Genomic DNA, 22703 nt, shown 5'->3' with positions numbered 1-22703 from the left:
GCGAAAAGTTTGTGTTGACGCAATCTTTCGAGGACCATTTTCACGTGTTTCCGATGTTCAGATTCCGATGAAGAATAAACGAGGAGGTCGTCAATGTAAACAACAACACACACATCTATGAGCTCTCTGAGGACATCGTTCATAAAATATTGAAAGGCGGCCGGGGCATTGCAAAGTCCGAAGGGCATGACCTGATATTCAAATAGTCCATACTTGGTGCGGAAGGCCGTCTTCCATTCATCGCCCTCTTTTACTCGTACCAAGTGGTAAGCTCCTCTAAGATCCAGCTTTGTATATATGCATGCTTTTCTGACTTGGTCCAGGAGTTCAGGGATCAAAGGTAACGGATATCTATTCTTAACGGTGATCTGGTTCAGGGAGCGATAATCTATACAAGTTCTAAGGTCTCCTTCCTTTTTTGGAACGAAGAACAAAGCTGAAGAAGCAGGGGACTTGGAAGGACGAATAAACCCATTTGCCAGGTATTGATCCAGGTATTGTCGAAGGTGAAGGTTCTCAGGCTCGGTGAGGGCATAAATTCTACTACAAGGAGGAGTAGATCCAGGTATCAGGTCTATCTGGCAGTCATAAGACCTATGAGGAGGTAGAGAGTTAGCCTGATCCTTCCGGAAAACATCTTGGTATTCTAGGTATTCGGGAGGTAACTGGGAAGTCTCTGAAGAAATTGCTGCCAGTGCAACACCAGGTGGAGGGTGACAAGTAGAGACACATTCTGGAAACTGGACCGTTCTTGCTCGCCAATCGATCAAAGGATTGTGTTTCTCTAACCAAGGTATTCCTAGAATAATCTGAAACTGAGGGGCCTTGATCACATCGAACACGATCTTCTCATGGTGTCCATCTTGACTTACTAGCGTCACCTCTTGAGTGGTATGCGTTACTGGCCCGGAGGCTATCTCCGTACCATCCACCGTAGTAATGACGTCCTTTACAGCCTTGGGGCAAAGAGTTAGATTCATCCTCAAAACCATTTCATGATCCACATAATTGCCGATGGCACCGCTGTCGACGTAAGCTTCAATTGCATGTAATCGATCCGGATTATCAGAGCTAATGAGGACCATAGGTATCACGAAATGCGAGGTCACGGAACTGGTTTTCACGCTCGGCAAGAGGACCTCTATTCTTGTCGGGCGAGGTCGTTTCCCTGCTCAGAGTTTGTAACTTTGGTAACTGCAGCTCCTACTGCCTTCTTGGCAGGTTTCACCGGACAGTCTCGAAGAAAGTGCCCTGAGTTTCCGCAATAGAGGCATAATTGCAACAGTTTTCTCCTTTCCCGCTCCTTTTGTGTTAGAGGACCTTTCAGACCCCCTATTTGCATGGGTTCCCCGGGGTCTACTCCTTTGGAAGGAGTTGGCGGTTTGGAAAATACTCGAGCATCAAACTTGGAACGATCGGCCTTCCTGTTCTGCAGTCTGTGATCTATTTGAACGACTAGGTCTATATAGTCCGAACAATCTTGTGGGGGATTCACTACTTGGGCTAACACATCTTTGAGCTCTCCACGTAGACCTCTATAAAACAGCGTAATCCTTTTGTCCTCAGGCCATTGAGTTTCCACTATCAGTCTGTTGAAAGACGCAATATAAGCCAAAAGGTCTTGATTACCTTGTCGCAACGAAAGAAGCTCATTGTCCAAGGCCTGCCCCTGTGAATGTCTTGCGAACAGTTTTTCCATACTGAGCTGAAAAGCTTGAAAATCATGGAGGACCGGATCATCTTGATTTACTAGAGGGATCGACCAGTCTGCCGCATTGCCACTAAGGTACGAAAGCACGAAAGCTACTTTAGCTTGATCAGTTGGAAAGGCTTCTGGCCGGCATAAGAAATGCAACCGGCACTGATTGATAAATACTACAAACCTCTTTGGGTCACCAGAAAATCGTTCGGGCGGAGCCAGAGGTACATTCCCAGGTAGGTTGATCTGCACTGGATTCATAGAGGATGTAGAAGGAAGATTTCCCCCAGATGCGGGTAACGGGGTCTGTCCGGCTTGTGACTGTAGCAATTGTCTAGCGAGATCATCTGTTCGCTCCTTGGAAATAATCAGTTCCCTTCTTAGAGCGTTCGTTTCCTGACAGGCTGCATGCACTTCTGCCCTTAGTTCCCCAAGTAACTGGGCTAGCTGGTCGGTATCCGAGGTTTCCATAGCGCCTGGACGGGAGTTTTGTGGTAGGCTTTGCGTTCTGTAACGCTCACCTGATTCCCGTAGAGGCGCCGGTCTTGACTGGGCGTATACCGTATCTGCAAAGGTGATGTGTAACACACGGCTGGCTCTTTGGGCTGGACCTCTGTGCACTGTATGTCTGACTTGAAGGGTAAGATGTCTGCAGATAGAAAATATGGGATTAAGGAACTGGGTTATTGAATGTCTCTCTCTTCTTCCCTTTCTCTTCTCCTGTAGATCCCCAAAGGTTAACGCTCTCACCTTAGGTAAGTGAACGCCGTGCTCTCCATCTGCCTCGGGGCAGGGTGCTGTAACCAGTTTCTTCACTGGATAAGGGGAGCAAGCCTCTTGACTTCAGAGGACTGCTGTCCGTCGTTTACTGCACGAACGGTAAGTTTCGAGTAATTCTAATGTCTTTAAAGTCTTTAGTAATGATGTTTCTTGTTTTGCAGGGTTCCGGCGATGGCGGATGACGGGCTGAAGTGAGTTGAAGATGGAGCCCGTGTGATGAATAGAAGCGCCTGGAAGCACGTAAGTAAGCGCTTGTTGCCTGCTTCACGATGCGCTCTAACTGTCTTTTTATTTTGCAGGTACAAGTTCGGAGCGGCTGCAGGGTGCCGGAATACCCACTGGGTTAGATGTGGAAAGGAGTAATGGCACGTGAGTATTAAAGTTCCCCAATGTCTTTAAATGCACCTTGTTTTGTCTTTCAGATGCGGGATGCAGCGCCGAAGGCCTCCGGAGCGTGCGAAGAGTTGGTAAGCTTTTGTCTTTCAGATGCCGGAATGCAGTGTGAAGACCTCCGGAGCGCACGAAGAGTAGGTAGCCTTTGTCTTCCAGATGCCGGAATGCAGCGCGAGGCGTTGGTGACAGCCGATGGACCAGGTAAGTGAAGAGCTGTCACTGAAGACCGTAATGCTAACCTGTTCTTTCTTGTCTTCATAGGTGTTGCTGAAGACTGGATTCAGGATGGTAAGCCTTTTTCCTTAGGCCCAGGACCAGATGCAGAAGACACGATGAGCGTTCTCTGCTGCAGAGGATGCAGAATAACGCAAAGCAAGATTCATCCATCGGGTGTGGTTTAAATAGCCTCCTGTAGTGCTTAGGTGTCTCCTTCCACGGCCACGCCTAGGTAAGAAAAGAGTTCCTGCTTTCCAGAAGAGTTCCAGTGTTCTGAATCTAGGGAGTGGCTCCTGCCCCACCCAACAGGAAAAGTAGTTCCAAACAGAAGAGGATCAGAGGCTCAACTGGCAGGCAAGTAAGCAGCATGGTCTGCTGCAGGTAAGTCCACCCAAGCATTATGAGCCCGGCGCTTCCAGCGCTGGGACTGGGCATATTTATGAGCCTGGTGCCACTGGCGCCAGGACTGGGTCCAAAAGGTCCCAATTGGGACTGGTTGGCACTCGGAACCTGGGTTATGGATCTGCTTCCAAGGGAGTTGGGAAAACCCTGACCTTTTGGAAGCAGAGATCATGACAACATGAGCCCATGGGAAAGAACGGCCGCCGGATCCAGTGAACACATGGGCCAGGAAGTATTAAATGTAGTCACTTGGAACATCAGGGAACTAAACACCTACGTCAAGAGGTTGAGGGTCTACGCCTGGCTGAAAAGGGTGAAAGTCCACATTGCAATGCTGCAGGAGACACACCTGATGGCAGAAAAATAAGCCAAGTTAGCTAAGAAGTGGGGGGGGGGGGGGCAAATGTACAGTTCAACATACTCCAACTACGCAACTACGCAAGAAGAGTGTTGACATGGATTGCTCTGGGGATTCTGTTTCAACTCATAAAAAAAGAAAGGAACTTGGAGGGCAGAGTCCTGATCATCCAGGGCATGCTGGAGAACCGGGATGTATGCCTGGTGAATATGTACACCCCCAAACACAATGCAACAGAGTTTTTCAGGGCACTTATGCCCCGGCTGGCCCCATATAGAGACGCATCGATCATCTGGCCGGTGACTTCAACTGTACATTGGACCCCCGCAGAACAAAGCATAAGAAACCAGCGCCGCCGGCCAGGGCACTATGGAAGATATTGGACCAGCTCGAGCTAGACGACGTCTGGAGAAAGGTACATGGGGACAGTAGGGCATACACTCACTACAGTGCCCCACATTGGACATTCACTCGAATAGACTATCAGTTCACGGGCAAGGAGACATTGGGGGAATTCACCGGGGCACACATTCATGCACGAACATTTTGTGACCATGCCCCCTAGACATGGGTACATACATACAGGAGGGCCCCCATACCCACATGGAGACTGAGGACGGAAGCATTGTTAGATGTGGAGTTCCAGGAGCACATTCAGAGCACGATAGACGACTATTTTGAGTACAACGCGGGGAGTGTGAAAAGTACCGGAACAGTCTGGGAGGCACTCAAGGTGATGGTTAGGGGAGCGGCAATAGGGAAGACGGGAGGCCTCAAGGGAGAGGTTTTGGTTGAATTGGAGGGAGTAGAAAGGGAGACTGAAAGGGCGGAAGCACGAGCTGGGGATATGGGAGAAGAACTGACTACCTATCTCACTACTGAGGCAGCAGTGTATGGCAATCTGGGAGAGGCTGGGGAAGCTGGATTATGGGAAATATATACAGAGGCTAGACGCAGAGGGAGATAAGCCCAGCAGGCTCCTGGCCTGGCTAACCAAACAGGAGAATAAGCGGGAGCCAATAAAAGCAATTAAAGACGAACAGGTGATTAGGACCCAGGAAGGCATTAATACGGTTTTCTCGCGATTCTACGAGAAACTATATTCTCAGGTCCAGGAGGCAGAGGAGGGAGACATAGCTGATGCTTTGGCGGAAATTGCACTTCCCCAACTAACTGAGGAGCAGGCTCAAATGTTAGACATGCCCTTCACAGTGGAGGAACCATCTGCGGTCATAGCCCAGCTTCCGACTGGTAAATCCCTGGGGCCCAACGGGTTACCAGTTGAATTGTACAAGAAGTCAATAGATATCCTGTCCAGAGGCTGCTGGAGACACTGGAAGAGGCATAGGAGAGGGGGTGGCTCCCGACTAGCATGTCGGAATCTGTGATAGTACCAATACTAAAACCAGGGAAATCACCTCTAGAGTGCGGGTCCTATAGACCAATCTCCTTGATAAACCAAGATTCCAAGATTCTTACAGCGGCTGTGGCCAACTGGCTCAAAAGAATTATACCCACGCTGGTGCACCCAGACCAAACGAGGTATGTGCCGGTGAGGAATACAACGTGGAATCTCCACAGACTCCACTACGTAATAGACAACACGAATCAGGGAGAGGGGGAAAGTGCAGTGGCCTCACTGGACGCCATAAAGACATTCAACTCGGTGAACTGAGATGGGCTTCTGGGAATGCTCGCCCCCTTTGGGATAGGTGAAGGGTTCCTACGTTGGATCAAGCTTTTATATAAGGATCCAAAGGCAAGAGTGAAGACGGGCAGAAACGTCTCATAGGAATGGAGTATAGTGCAGGGTACAAAGCAGGGATGCCCGCTGTCCCTGATGTTGTATATCCTGGCCCTAGCACCATTTGCAGCATTTCTCAGGGCTGAGAACAAGGACACAGGAATAGAGATAGATGGGGAAGTACATCAAATATCGATCTATGCAGACGACATGCTGCTTTATGTCCAGAACCAACAGATTCACCTGCCGGACCTGCTTGAAGCCCTGGGGGCATTTAGCAGGCTGTCGGGGCTTACTATCGACAGGGAAAAATCCTTGTTGTTTCCTCTGGCGGGCCTGAGAGGCGAGACACCAGACTGGTTACCGGATGTAGGCCTCACATAGACCCCACGCATTTTCAAATATCTGGGAGTGGACCTACATCACGACATTAAAGAGACACATCAGGACAACTGCATGGCCTTCTCTATTTTATCCAGGGCCATGCAGTTTTGGAGGAAACTGCCTTTGGGGATGATAGGGGGACAGCTCTGTTGAAGATGACGGTTCAACCCCGCCTCCTGTATTATTTCACTAATATTCCTTACCACATCCCTGGGTCATTCTTTAAATTATTACACACTAAGGCAAGGGAGTTTCTGTGGAACGGAGGGAGAAACAGGGTAGCACTGACCACACTACAAAGAGACTATGAATGGGGGAGCATCGGGATCGCAGACTTCGAGTCGTATTATTTGGCAGCCCAACTCCAGTTTCTGGTGCCGCGGCTGGGCGAGGACACATCAATAGACTCAATACTGTTTTGACCGTCACTGCAGCAATATTACCTGAGAGAACTCCTGTGGATAGATGCGGCCTAAGCCAAAACACTCCCTAGTATGGTTACGCTGGGCCGAGCCCTATGGAAAAGAGCATGGAAAACCCAAGACGTAAGCGACCGCTGCTCCAGGCAAATCCCTCTCGTGGGACTGGTTGATAACCGTATCCCAAGCCTGGCAATGTTTAGAACGCAGTGGGAGGACGAGGGAGTGCCCAAATAGGAGATCTGTGGCAAAATGGGCACTCGGTGGACTTCCAGACCCTAGTAGAAGAACAAGGCATACACAAGGGCCAATTCATACTGTACAATGATATGACCCGGACGATAAGGAAAAGATGGGAGACTCTGCGGAGGAAGACGACACAGGGGAGGCACTGGACTCATGGTACGACGTCTCTGAGGGGGGAGACACAGTGTCCAGGCTCTACGAACAACTACTAGGAGTCAACAACAGGAGAGAATTACTAGCACAAGTGAAATGGGAAGAAGAACTTCAGAAACCCTTTACAGATGAGGAATGGTATAGGGCCCACTGGTATCCAAAGAAAGTGTTTAGGAACGCAAGGTTCAGACAGATGCAGTTCTATCTCATACACAGAGCATATCTAATGCAGAAAAGAATGTCGAGCATGGGGAGCAGACAGACCCGGAGCGGCCCACGCTGTGCGGCGGAGCAGGCAGAAATGGTGCATATGTTCTGGTCATGCCCGAGAATAACAAACTTTTGGGACACTATCAAGGAAAGAGCGTTGAAGGGAGGAATCCAGATGCAGGCGTGGTTGTCAGCCTCCTTTCTGCTGGGCCTGTTCCAGAGGGGAGACAAGCAGAGAACACACTTGGCAAAAATAAAAGACCTGATGACAATACTGGGAAAACGATGCATAACAATGGCGTGGAACACAAGCACAGGACCCTCGATAGAGCGGTGGTGGGCACACCTGCACAAGTGCGCAATAGCCGAGACGTCAGTGAGGGCGAGGGTGACGCAAAGGGGTGAAGGCAACAGTGGGGCTAAGATCTTAGCATGGAACACATTTGTGCATGTCTGTTCGGCAGCAACGAAAGAGACAGCACAAGCGAGCCAGGAGGCCGACAGGAGGCCGAGTCGAGAACTAACAGGTAACAGAGGAAGCTCGGAGATCACAAGCCGAAATGAGTCAAGAGTGAGAAGACCGGCCCACTCCCTCCCGGGTGGGATACACAGAGTTGCGTAGGACATTGTGGATGGAGGAAAAGGAGGCTCTGCCGTGAATTGAGCAGATAAGAAACAAAATGGACTCCAACACGAAAAGTGCCAGTAGAAATGTGTTGTGTTGTTGTTTAAGTGGTTCTGTGTAATGTTTTGTGTGAAAAATGCAAATAAAAAGGTTTTTAAAAAAGGTATATGACGTTACTGCTATTCGAGTTTGTAAAGGTTCTTTGGGTCCAGCGAAAAAATGCCAGCCAATAGCAATTGTTACAGATCTGGCTGTTTTGGGGCACGCGCTACACTGGCCACATGGTGTGTGTCCTTTTGGAGCTGACTGGTTCCACAAGGTGGACAGTTTTTGTTCTTTGGGCTCCTTGTACGTGTGTATTAGGGAATCACATAGATTTCGCCTCCTCTTGGATTCATCACAATTGATACACTGAATCTGTCACGTCGGAAGTGGCTACACTACGTGGTGCGGCTTGACGTGTTTGGACAAGAGTGAGTGAGGTGCTTTCCTCTAGCGCTACTCGGCGACGATGCTCGGCACGGAGCGACGGACCCGAGAGTTTGGAGCAACTGAGCCACAGAGCGTGGAGTGGCGAGTGGCATGCAACCAGCTGCAGACTGTTTCCCTGCTTGTTCTTGCGGTAGATAAGAGAAAGGTGCGAAGCAAGCAAATGAGGAGGGTGCGAGGCAAGCAAGTGAGAAGCGTGTTTGGCCGAGTGCGATCAGCCCGTTTTACATTGAGAAACAATTTTGACTTTTCTTTTGTTTTGGACAGTTGGACAGCTTTCCACAGAAGTTTGATGCTCTGCTCCTGAAATCGCTGTGTTGGAGGGGGGAGGAGAAGAAAAAAAAAGGGGGGGCAGGGGTGCAAAACATCCGCCTTAGGTGGCCTCATCCTAAGCCTTGGCTGCCTCCTGCTGTGCACCGTGTGCTCCCCCGCATCCCAGATCCCCGTTTGACATCTCCACCCAACCCTTGAGCCCTTGAGGAGCGGATTTCAGCATCGTAGAGCTATTGTCATTACGCACCATTGCTCGGACCTTGCAAGTGAGTCAGTGGATTTCAACAAAGAATTCAACAAAGATGGACACAGAGAAGAATGGGAATCTAGAACATGATAATTATGATAAGCATGTGACTGAAGGAGAAGCAAGTGACAAGACCAGTCAGCCATGCCCGGTTAATACTGTTAATGTAATTATTGTCGCAAGTACATCGGCATTCATGGCGGACGCTCAGGTACCAGTACCCTCTTTCACTGCCATAGTGGGTGAAAATAGTAGGTTGAGCATACCGGAAACTTTTGAACCTGATTCAATAACAAACATTACCAACACAAATCATCCGGAGAGCCCCGCACAAAATCATCCCAAGTGTACCCTTCCAATTGAGCCCAGAGAACTTGCCTACTTTGACTCCTGTCGTGTTAATTGACCTCCTGGAAAAACCCGTGGGTTGTGGGGAGGCAAACCAGGATTTGTCTGTGAGGCGGCAGGACCTGGAGAGGCCAATCAAAGGTCAAACAAAAACAGGCCCTATTGACTGTAATATGCAGAACTCAGTTTTAGGGAAGCCAGCGGATGTAGAGGTGGAGGAGGGGACAGGAGAACCCAAATGGCCCCGAAATTACCAGGAGGGATACCCAAAGCAGGACCGGGGAGCCCCCCCTATTGAAGGAATTGGGGGGGGGACTCATGACTTGAAGTCATGGCTCGCCATGAGCGAGAAAGCCAAAGTACGAACTATGCCCCCCCCCAGAAAATATTCTGCCCTGCTATACCAGCACTCCAAAAAAAAACCTATGGAAACCTATAGGATCATGCAGACTTGATCAAGCATCTGACAACATTTTCTCATACGTTGGGCAGCGGCAACCTCATCATGGGGTGGTTAGATTCAGAGGTAACCAAGGCACATAGATCCCTGACCAACTTTGAATGGAAACCGCCTCGTCATTGGAAAGAGAAAGTGGACACGCAAGCTCCCTGTTGAAGGCTAGCTAAACAGCTGGTTCCACAGCCGAAGCAAGGGAATTTCTGCAGTTGTCCACTCATGCCCCTCAAGGACTGAACCAACGGTTGCCACTCAAAGACCCACAATGGTCGCCATTAAACCTTAATATACAGCAGACTCTTGGAACAAATAACAACATTCGAATGATACTTCCTAGTTGAAAGGAAGAGGTCGCCTCTCAAACAGACCAGGAGGAGCAGAAAGATAACAGTAGTAAAAATTACTGTTCAGAAAGAACAGGAAAAACTAACAATTATACTACTATCACAACACTGACCAATATATTGGTGCCATTTATGAAACTCTATGAGCAAGTAAGCAACCAGTTAAAGGATCAAACGATCATGCTGGCAATGCTAACATCAAAAATTATTTTTGTAGAGGCATTTATCACTGCAATCCAACAAGACATGGATTCCAGCATGGCAAATGTGGCAGGTTTATTCCACACAATTTTAGATCCTCTGATAAAAGAGGAAGAATCCTGTCGTATGTCAAGACTTTTTGACCTCCCAGAGATCAATAGACATACAAACAAAACAACTGAGTCGATAGGTTACCTGTTTGAAAGCAATGCCCCAGCACTTCAGGAAGAAGTGGGCGGTGGGCTAGAAGGGGAAAGAAATGTTAACCAATTGCCGGAGAAAATTCTAGTCCAAGCTATCAATCTAACTCAGCCTGAACAAGCACCTAACTCAACATCTAACACCCTGATTGAGACTATGAATATGGAGCCACAACTACATATAGAAATTGATCAACTGGCAGAAACGGTGGTGAAGCCGATCAATATGTTGGCTACCTCACAGATCCATTTAAAACAAATATGTTCTATTTTCACAAAAGGATCTAATACTCTCCCTATAACAATTATAAAGGGTGTGGATAAACCTAAAAGTGTTCTAAGGCATAGAGGAGCAAAGAATTCTGCAGTTGACTGAAAAATGCATCCACCACAAAAACCAAAATAACAGAAAATTCCAGCTAGTCAGAAAGGAAGAGTGGCTAAGAAGTTCATTAGCAATATCTCAGTGCCGCCTAATAACAACTCTATGAACTTGGAGCAAAAGAACCCAAAAACGCTTCAGGACAACTGTCCGTTACCCACACAGTCACCAGAAGGAGCGACATGCATACGGACAGTGTAAACTGATAACCATGAAGGAGTGATTACCCAGAGATAGACCTGATGGATCTATCAACGTATTCGATATCTGACTATACTTCAGATGAACCAGATGAAGGGAAGGAGAAATAATTAACGAAGATGAATTTAACAACAGTACGAACAAGAGCAAGAAACCTGAATGGTCTACTATGCAGAAAGGCCTGTTGCGCCTACAAATCGAAAGCTCGACAGCTGGCGTTAACTCAGCAAATGAGCAAATCCATAGATCTGTACCAATGAATTCTTGCGTATCTTGGCAAGTGGCTGGGATAGCTCTGATTGCAGACAGTAGGAGAAAAATAACAAAAAGTCAACTACCTGTTGTCCTAAACTAAAGGAAACGGAGATCACTCAACTTGCTTTCAAATCTAAACTGAATGATGCACCTAAATCTCAAGCCGCACAGCCTGTTGCAAACAAAGGCCAGACAGAGGAAGATAAAAGCTACCAAATCCCACCACTAAAACTACCTCGGCCTCCAAGGAAATGGGAGGTGCCCCTTGAAGGACATGACAGCAAATTGAGGGAAAAGAGAAGAGACCTCGAGATGAAGAACCAATTGGATTATCAGGATGGCCTATTTGTAGAAAGAATAATCCCTGAACCTGTCGGGTTAATCCTAAATCGAGCGAAGGTTGTAAGACTACTTCACCATGTCCCTTCACTTAGGCCCTTAACATCGGATGATCTAGCCATCAAAGAGTTTGTGGATGATTGCCGTCTTGACAAAGTAATTATCTATCCTCCTACTCCCCTAATAACACAACCTTTAAAGCAAGAAAACTCCTTGTTGAGACATCTCTGATTTGATTTGACAGAGCAAAAAACTTTAATAAGACCTACTAAGCCTCCGCACTAATATGAAAGAGTAATCCGGAAACACCATAGACCCATAAGGGTATAGAATCAACAGGGGAGGTCTCAAAGAAGGTACCACTCTCAATGATCTACGAGTAGAACAGATGATGATGATGCGAGATACAGATGGAGAAAACCTAGGTTCACTATCACCGATATGAGAGGTGCAGTCCATACACTAGGAGGAGTGCACAGAAAACATTACCCATTTGAAAAGAAGAACAGAGAGGGAAAGCTCATGGGTCGAATGAAAATTGGAAATGGCTGATGGGATTGGTCGCAGATAAAATCAAAATGCCATAGATTGTGCGACCGAAAATCATAAGGCCCTCACTGTGGCGAGTTCGAATACGAGGGGCTTTTTACATCTAACAACCGAAGGAGGCGACAAAATAAAAGATCCTGATATATTTTGTTTCCAGGAAACTTGGTTAAGAACGATACCATTGATTGAAGGTTATTCACCTCACCTCAACCCTGCGACTAAGGGTGAAAAGGGTCGGCCCATGTCGGGCCTACTGATATTAATTAAAAACCAACTCCAACTTGACATCTTAGAAGAACTTTGCCTGTCACCTCTAATCCAAATTTTGGTGGGAAGATTCAACACCGAAAACAGAAAAGGGGAAACAACGTTGATTATTTTTAACCTCAATTGGAATCCGGCAAGTATGGCCAGTATGAACTTTCCAACGCAGGTGGCCACTTGGATTGACAGATGTAGACTATAATAATAATAATAATTCGGCATTTATATAGGGCTACAAACCCTCAGGTATCTGAGTGCTGCTTATTATTACCCACGGTGTGTGGTGCTCATTTATCGACCTCGGAAGGATGAAAGGCGAGTTTGGCCCTGCCGGGATTCGAACCTGCGTTAGCAGGCTCTGCACGGATGTCAAAGTGAGCGCTCTACTCGCTGTGCCACTTGACCAGCTTATAGTGGATGGATCCCTGGTTTGTGGTATGTGGTGACCTTAATTCGGTGTCCATGGACAAATTTGGTGTCCCAATCAACCATAATCACATTGGAGAGACAGCTGCAGAAAGAAGAGGGTTTATATGGAAAAAAAACATTCATTTAAAAGATCTGACAATAATGAATGGAATTACGAGTGTGGACATTCCAGCAAAGATCACAAGGAAGGGGAAGAGTGGGGCACAGGTGCTAGATTACATCTGTATCTCCAAAGCGTTGGTGGCAGTCTCTAATAGGTCGATTGTGGAACATATGGAGGACAGTGCCCATAATTTACTGTCTGATACCCTGATTCCAATAGTTCGATCTAGGGAAGACACTTAACATACGAATCTGGAGGTAACCACAGGGAGGAATAGAGTCGAAATTGCTACACAGAAAATTACAGGTCTAACAAATGGTTTAAAAGCCATCATCAATCACGCTGAAGCAAACGAGATATTTGACCCTATAAACTATCTTTGCTTATACAAAATATTTGAAGTTAAAACGGGAGGTAGCACCAAACTGACTATTACACACAAGCATGCCTATGATCAGACAATAGCTCTTTACAAAAACAATAAGAGGAAAAAATTAAAAAAGATCACTCGGCAGCGGCAGCAACAGAATGACATAAAATTAGTCAAGAATATCATAAGTGGTTGCTTCAACATAAAAAATCCTTCTGGAGGAAGAATGCAGAGAAAATGCTATCTTCAATTGGTACCAGAAATACAGCGGAGGTGTGGAGAAGGATAAATCAGTAAGGCACGCCACAGGAGGACTTAACCCTGAACCCCATCCTGGATGCAACTTGGATCACCCATTTTGAATCTTTTTCTGATTTGAATTAAAAAAATCGACTGGACAATCCAATCGACACGAGGTAAATTAGGCTCTGATTGATGTAAATCACGAGGGAATCGCTGAGATTATTCAAAAATCATCAAATTCGAGTGCCCCGGGGCCAGACGGCCTCAGCAATGCAATCTTAAAACAAGATATATCACAATGGGCTAAATTCTTGACAATTTTGTTTTCTTCCATAATCAGGTCCCAGCAGATCCACAATTCATAGAAAGAAGCTATCATCATTCCAGTCTTCAAAAAGGGGTCTTGGCTAGATCCCGTTAACTATCGCCCAATAGCCCTGTTAGACGTCCCCGGGAAAATCTTTGCGTCCTTGATACTAAAATCCTTACGAGCATGGACCATTACTTTGGGGCACAGGGACATCTGGCAATCGGGATTTGTAAAAGGAATGTGTAACAGCCTAAACATCTTTATCAGAAAACTGTTAAATGCACGAACAGAAAGAAATAAAGAAAAATAAATCTATGTGGCGTTTATTGATCTAACGCAAGCTTTCGACACTGTCAAATACTCGCTTCTTTGGTCAAAACTCCACAAAAGGAATTGTCCGAGATCTCTTTTGGGCCCAACTAAGGCCATCCACTACAACACATCAATTAAAGTGAGATTGAACGGAAATGGTCTGCTAACCAGAGCTGTTAAAACAAATATGGGTCTGAAGCAGGGGTGCACTCTGGCCCCGGAACCTTTTAATCTATTCACTTCAGACATTGATCAAGCGTTTGACAGTATTATATGTTTTCCACCTAAAATTGCCACAATGAAGGTTGGGCGACTCTTATACGCAGATGACGTGGTTCTTTTAGATAAAACACTGGTGGGCCTTCAGGCGCAATTGGTCGCATTGCAAATCTACATCAAAAAAATGGATTGACCATCAACCCAAATGAAACTTTCATCCTGCCACTGGGTCACTGGATCGGTCAACGGGGAACTAAGAAGTTGGAGTGGAACCTCATGGGCTCGAAGATACCCGTGGTCCATTCTCTTATGTACCTTGGGATGTGTCTGAATACTAGCTGAATTGACGCACAGAAATACGACTCACTACTAAGAAAGGCACAAAATCTGGCAGGACAAGGGGGGATTCTACTTAAAAGATTCTGCGGCATCTCACTGAGCCCATTGATTAAATTCTACAGAGGAAAAGTGATGCCAATTCTAACAGTGCTGCAACGTCCCTCAACTTTAAAACGAAGAACTGGTCTAAATTAGAGGGCTTTTTTTGGAAGACGGTTCTGAATATTCCGAGAAGCACCCTGATACAAGCTGTGCATTGAAGATCAACCGAAGGGTGGATATACCTGTCTGAAAAAAGCACTTGAAAACAGTAATGACCTGGTCTTGACAGAATGGGAGGCCAACTAAGACATTGCTATCAAGTGTGAATAAAACACCAACACACTCAGCAAGAACCCGGATAAAATAAAATAAAAACTGTACATCCTGGATTGGATCCGCACACTTTCTGAAAGACAAAAATATAGATCATATGGGAAATCTATTGAGGAAAGTCGCAAACTAAATACACGCCTGAGAAACCTCCAATCCTTCCCTAATTGGTTCTTCACAGACCAGTTTTTCAGACTCTGTTTAAACTTATTTGAAACCAATGAGACTGTTCACTGGGGGAAGTTGGGAGGAACCTCCAAATGCTGCAGGATCTGTACTGCAGAATCCTCAACTGAAAGTGTAAAACATTTAGTGATGGAATGCCCGGCTCTTAAACAACAGAGTGAATAGAATGAGTGATGTAATCAAGTATGGACATAGATCTGCCGAGGAACGGTGGAGAATCCTGTTGTCGGTTGAAAAAATACCCATAACCTTAGCACTGGTTAAATTCGTAATTGATATAAAAAAAACATTGGAAGATTCCCAGTTGATTGAGACATTTGGAAAGTAGAACTTTTTTTTTTCTTCACCTGTTCTGTTTTTTATGCTTGGAAAGTAACATGATGTGGTTAAAGGTTGTCTGTTTGAATAACCGTATGAACCAAATAAATAAATAATAGTAATTATCACCAAGTTTATTAACAGGTCCTTTGAGGAGGGTCAGGTGGCATCCATGATAAAACAGGTGAGGATTACTCCCCTTTTTATGGAGGCGACTTCTTGTCCTTGCCTTGCCTTCTTCGTACAAAGAGAAACAGTTCCACCACCCAGGTTCATTCAGACTCTTTGGCCCTCGGCCACCGCAATACCATCTTCCATTCCCAGGGCATCCTGCTGGACGGAGGAGCATTTGGGTGCTGATTACAGCTGTCTCCGGGCTCCTCTTGGAGCTGCAGCATCTGTGCCCCTTCATCAGTCCTTGTGACCCTAGGTTGTCGGTCTTTCCAGGTAAACAGCAACCGGAAGGGAAACGTCCATTTGTATTTAATGTTTTTCTGAGCGAGGAATCACATAACTGGGTCCATCGGATTTCTCTTTTCCAATGTGCTTTGGGGTAGAGCAGTACAGCTGGATGTCCACGCCTTTGATTCTCACAGGGCCACATATGCACGCCACCCTTTGTGTCTGAGGTCACTGCCACTAGAACATCCCTTAGTCTGGAACCCGGATAATTTCTTCTTGGCCCTACACGGTGGATTCTATCCAGGTGTACCGGCCCCTCCTGTAGATAGCCAACATGTTGCTGTACAGTGCTCTTGAGGTCTATATCCACAATGGTCTCTGCAAGGTTTTCAATGTGGATGTTTGACCTCCTGGACTGGTTCGCCAAGTCCTTACACTGCAGTTCTAAATTGTGTGAGAGGCAGGAAGTATTTTCCAGGATCCCATTCTTTTTCTTTGAGTTAACTGCCATCTCCTTCCGCGATGTGTGTCTGTTCCTCTAGCTTGGCGATGTCTACCTTCATTTCTTGTATTGACTGTGTTAGTTCTGTTTTCAAGAGTGTGAACTGGGACTGGACGGTTTCCATGAAGCAATCTTGAAAGTCTTTAAAGCACTGCTTTAAATCTGCTCTTTGGACCGCAATGTTGAACCCTTCCTGGTCACACTGCCAGTCTGCTGTGTGGCCTTCCGTACCTTGACTGCCATGTGGATGCATCTCCTGTTCCTAATATTTTGCAATACTGCTCTTTACACGCTTCTGCCTGGTCACCAAGTATTTATCCTTCCTTTTTGACATAGGGCTCTTCACTTGCTGCTCCCATAGACTCTATTCCTGCTTCAATGCTTTTGGGCATTGCCTCCTCTCCCAGTTCCCTCACAGCCTGCCCTCAGTTTCTGCTCTGCCTGTGGCAAGGGCGTTGTGGTATATCACTGTCTGAGGTTGCTATGCACCACCTTCAAGGTGGAGTGAATGGGTATTACCTGGGCTTCCAGTTGTTCACTGCACCTAGAACTTTCAAAACCTCTGCCTCAGTGCTTTTGCAGGCCCTCCCCTCTATTGCTGCTGACCCCTCACCAGCTCCACTGCTGATGGTGTGTGGCCCGGGGCTGTTGCATGTTTGGGACACCACTGCATCCACCATGGACTCCCTCAGTCTTTCGGTTCGTGGAGGGTGGGGGGGGGCTCCTTGAGCTCCCATTAGCATGCCTCCCTGTGCTGGTCTCCGCTGAGCTTATCAGTATTGCATAAGAGCACATTCACCCATTATAGCTGGTCCAAGCACCTGAGCATTTAAGGATGCGTAATGCATGGGTAAAACCTAATCCAAGCTTTCTGAAAAGTGTTAACAGTGGATTGCTGTGGTCTGGGTGCATGCTCTGTCGGTTTTAACTTAAGGTGAATTGTACATGGAGTCAGGTAGGGTTCATTATGCCTGATCTGGCTGTCATATCCGATTTATACAGATGACAACATCAACTGCCTCTCGGCTGTCACAGGTTTCAAAAACAAAGGACTCAGCTTTCAGCTTATCATGCTTGTTGTTGCTCCAGCTAAGGCAGTTTCCAAAATTATTCCATATGTGTTTTGTTTGTATTGCTAATTAGATTATTGTGCATACAGTGAACAGGGTCATATGTGCTGCGTGTTATCCTGCCAAAAGCTGTACCAATAGGAAGTTGAATTACTGGAGTCCCTTGTCCTGCTGTTATTACTGTAATATAGCGGTAAGTAAAATGTAGATGGAGGAGCTCCAGGTCGGGCCATGGGCTGGCCTGCGATACTCACTGGGTCTCCAGCCCGTCTCCTGCCCAGTCACCTGCTCTGTCACTGGCCCCCATGGGCCACCGAGCACTTACCTGTTCAACACCTTTCTCGACTCTGGGCCCCTCTGCTTCGCGCCTCTTGTGGTCGTGCCCTGGCGAGTCCAGCACTCACCTCCATTACTCCACCTGAAATTGCCCCCTTACGGGTACTGTGAGGGCAGCACTTACCGGAGCGATCGCCTCTCCTCCTGTTGCGATGCCGCTGCAGGTGCCAGTGGAGCCCAGCCTCACTGAACGTCCCTCCTGATGCAGACTTTGAGCACTGCTCCTCTATCTCTACACAAGGTATCCGAGTCCTGGCAACGTTAAGGCTGTAGGCTTTGCCGGGTGCTTTGCCAGCACCTCACTTTTGTGTTCTCTATATTGCAATGCTTATTTTGTGGACTGGTGGGGGCAGAGCTCTTCAACCCCCATCTGTTCCCTGCCAGCCGCCATCTTGGAATCTGGAAATGTGTCTTTTTTTTTTGTTGAAAATTTGATTTTATTGGCATTTAGGTTATAACATCACACAGTAACAATCATAACATACCGTTTGGCTTCAATTATAACATTACCCCCCCAGACCCCCACCTTAGCCATGGACCAATCAAGTGTCGTAACTTCCAGGGTCGGACCCACAGAGCGTCAATTTCCTTCTTGTTCAGAGTAGCTCTGCTGTGCACGCTAGAACGATGGGCATCGCCACCACCATTTTTCATTGTTCATCGCCGGCCCCTCATCCCACCATCACCACATTTCCGCCTAAACCTGTAAGCCACCAGTCCCCCTCCTTTAATGTTCCTCAAGGACGTAAAGCAGACTGTCCATATTTCTCAAAAAAAGGGGAGCCACAGTCCTTTAATGTTCGACCTGGATTCATCGATGAGATGGGTTAGGAATGCCATGTCATAATTCGCACAGACTTTAGCGATCCATTCCTTTTCCCCAGGCATTCATGGAGTTTTCCATCTTTGGGCCAGGCAGCATCTAGCTGCCACCAGCATGACCTGGAGCATATGGTCATGTGTCTCATCAGAGTCACCCCTCCACCCCAAAAAGGAGAAGCCATAGGGACAAGGTCCTTACTATCCAATCAACCCTCTTAATCCAGGATAAGACCTCTGCCCAGTACATCTGCACCACTGGACACTTCCACCACATGTGCACATAGTCCCCTTTGCCACACAACACTTCCAACAGTGTGGGTCATATCCCTCCCTCGTCCGGGCTATCCTCTGTGGGGGTAATGCCATCTGTGCAGCAGTTTCAAGGCCTGGTGGCGGCACTGGAGTGAGGCAGTCAAGCGATTGGCCTGTCTGCACATGACGGTCCATCTCTGATCAATGTCCTCGCCTAGATCTTTCCCCCAGTGCACCTGTGCGGGCGGCGGGTCCCTCGGGCCGCCAAAAGCAGGAGTCTATAGAGTCTGGATATTACACCCTTGGATCCCTTGTGCAAAATCAAAAAACTTTAAAAATCTGTTAGTTCCCTCCTAAGGGTGCCCCCCCCCATCTGTCTTCAGTGAGGGCCCCCTTTAGTTGCAGATAACGAAAGGGCGAGAAGTTGTCCATGCCTAGGGCCTCCTCCAACTCCTTTAAGGACATGAAAGTTCCCACCACCCACAACTGACCCGCCTTACTAAGACCAGCCTTTTACCACTGTCGGAACGCAAGTGGTTCCTCTATGCCATCCCTAAGCGGGTGAGCCCAGATGCAGCTCAGAGGGGAGGGCCATGTTGTTAGCCATCTATATTCACATCCCTCCTTCCACACCGACCATAAAACGCCCAACACTGGATGTCGCAGAACCCTCTATGGGATACATGTCTTGTGGGCCCACAAACATTCGTCCACGTTTCCCCATGCACGGAGTAAAGCGATCCACCAGAATTCTTAATTGGGAGGCCCTGTAGTATATCTCTGGGTCCGGGAACCCAACTCCACCTTCCTCCTTTGGCCTTGTCAATACCTCTTAAGAGATTCAATGCTTTTTGGCCGCGCAGAGATGGCATAGTAGGGCCCGCCTAACCTCAATGTCTCTCTTTACAGCGGACCATAAGGGAAGGAAGTTACTGACGAAAAGGTATCCGGATTCCTGTGTCACCTGTACCCCAAGATAACAGAATCTGTCTCTCCATATTCAGAATGGAAGCCCCTCCACATACTTCCCTTTGGCATCTGACAGATTTCCTGCCATAAACGCTACCGACTTCCCCAGGTTAATCTTATACTCTCACAGGTCCCCGTACCATTCCAAACTGAGCACGACACATGGCACCGACTGAGATAGGCTGGTAACAGAGTAATACGTTGTCCGCAAACAGGCTGATCTTGCAATGCGTGTTCCCCACACTCACCCCACTGATACCACCATCCTCCCGAATAGACGCCACCCATGGCTCCATAACCAATGCGTAGATGAGCAGGGACAGGATACAACCCTGTCTCGTGCCTCTCCCCTGTGGAAACAACCCCGATTCATTGCCATTCACCACTACCCATGCTGAGGGGCTAGAATACAACGCTGACATCAAGCCCAACCATCTCAGGCCCATCCCCATGGACACAAAGACTTCCCCCATGAAGGCCCAGCTCAATCTGTCGAAGGCCTTTTCGGCGTACAAAGCCAACAGAAGAGCCCCCTCCTCCCAGACCACTCTCGAGTTCAGCACATGAATGGTCTTTCGCATGCTGTCTTCCCCCCTGTCTGTTCAGCACAAATCCCGCCTGGTCGGGGTGGACCAACCGGAAGAAGATATCTCTCTAGACGCGACGCCAGAATCCTGGCGAAGATCTTTGCATCCACGTTTAGGAGGGTGATCGGCCTATATGATTCTGTCAAATTCTGATGAACCCTCCCGGTCCTCCTCCTCACCTGTGTCTTCAATTGTACTGTCGTATGTCTCTGACTCCTTCTTGCGATGAGGTCTTCGTAGTTCCTTGGACCTTCTGTCTTTTTTCTGATGCAGATAGGGACGAGCTCCCTCGGAGGCCACCTTGACCTGAATTATAACCAGAACCAGGGGGACCCCGAGGAGTAAGCTCCCAAAGTTCAGGGAAAAAGCCACATAGGCGTAAAAAACCCTGAGTGATCGAGTTCTGGAAAACTCCTGTAGCGGTTTACAGATGAGGGTTGAGGTTCACAGATGAGGGTTGATTCTTGCACTTGGAGTCCTTATAGATCACAACAAATGTCTGTGAGGTAAATGGAGAAGGATGAATAATACTTCTGGCGAAATGTAACAGGCTGGACCACTGAGCTTGTCTGCGAAGGTAGGAAGGAGGCTTCCCGTAAACCAGGTGGCGGAAGAATACTGATAGTCGGAGTGCTAAAAAGGTAAGGTACTAGGAGGAGATGAGGAGAGAACAGGACGTCGGAAAGTCATAGAAGCACTGGGAATAAATGAACGAGTAAAAAGGAAGAACGCCAAGTAGGAGGAGTGAGAGCGGCAGGTAAGAGTACTGGAAAGATACAAACAACCGGTTTACAAATGTAAACACGGAAAGGTAAGGCAAAGGCAAGTAGATGGAAACGGAGGCAGCGAAAGAATCAGGGCGGAGTCACAGAGACAGAAAAGGTAAGAATGAAACACCGAATGAGCAGGCTGTGTAAGAAAAGGGAATGAATAAACGTGCAAAGACACTTACCCGGCACCGTAGATCGTTAAACTGAGTAGGAAAGAAACAGGTACCCACTGAGAAGGGAAGGGAAAAGGAATACCGGACGAGACCGGTACAAAAGCTGAGCGAAGACAAGCAAGGGCAAAAGTAGAAAGATCGGGCGAAGTCGATAAGGAAGCAGGAGGCGAAAAGATTCCTCCGGGAACCAAAACACAGCAGAAAAGCACGGGAGCGTCACCAAGAAACGGATACAACGCTCAGAGCCAGGGAAACACACAGGAAATAGAACTGGTGGCCATATTGGAAAAACACTAGACCGCCAAAACAGAACATGCACCACCATATTACAAGTATTTCCATCTTTGCCATACCTTCCACGAGCGTGGCATGACAGTATGCCCCCTCTTATGGGGTCCGCCACCTGGCTTGCCTGGGTGTAGGCGATGGAATTGTCTGATCAGTCTGGGAGCATGAATATGAGAGCGAGGTTCCCATGTCCTCTCGGAACAAGGGTAACCTTTCCAATGTACCAAGTATTGAAGTATCCCTCTCCTATACCCGGAGTCCACCAAATAAGACACTTCATATTCCTCAGGTATATTAGTTACAGTGGTGGAGTGTCTCTTGAGGGGCCTGTTGTATTGGTCTTCAACATAGGTCTTGAGCAACGAGGAATGAAACACGGTGTGTACTCTTCTGAGATTGTGGGGTAATTTCAACTTGAAAGCTACCGGGTTAACCTTGGAGAGGATCTCAAAAGGGCCAATGAATCTGGGAGAGAATTTACCCACATGAGTCCATCTAGGTAGAAATTTGGTGGCTAGCCACACTCGAGTTCCTACCTTCCAATCTGGATTTGATCTCCTCTGTAGATCGGCGTACTTCTTATACCCCTTACGACTTTCTTCCAGGGAATGTATGGCATCCTTGTGGACCTGTCTAAGGGTGATCAAAGTATCGTCGATGGCAGGAGTGCATGAGGAGGGGGATCCTGACCAGGGTAGGTGTAGAGGATGATAGCCGTAGGTACACATAAAGGGACTCATGTTGATGGCAGTATGATGGGAGTTATTATAGGCAAATTCTGCAAGATGTATGAAGTCCACCCAATTGTCCTGTTCTCTATTACAAAAACAGCAAAGATACTGCTCGAGAGTGGCGTTCAAGCATTCAGTCTGGCCGTTGGATTGTGGGTGGTAACCAGATGACATGGCTTGTTGGATTCCTAACTGATCACACAAGGAAGACCAAAACTTGGAAGTGAATTGGGTACCACGGTCACTGACTATGGTACGAGGAATACCATGTAGTTGCATGATCTCTTTCAGAAACACTGCTGCAGTCTCTGAAGCTGAAGGAGTACCATCTAAAGCCAAAAAATGAGCCAATTTGCTGTAAGTGTCGACTACGACAAATATGGAAGTCATACCCTTTGAAGGGGGCAAGTCCACGATAAAAT

The sequence above is a fragment of the Ambystoma mexicanum genome, chromosome 4p, assembly GCF_040938575.1.
Source record: "Ambystoma mexicanum isolate Mex_15411 chromosome 4p, UKY_AmexF1_1, whole genome shotgun sequence".
Classification (NCBI taxonomy): domain Eukaryota; kingdom Metazoa; phylum Chordata; class Amphibia; order Caudata; family Ambystomatidae; genus Ambystoma; species Ambystoma mexicanum.
Note: the sequence above shows the minus strand (reverse complement) of the source record.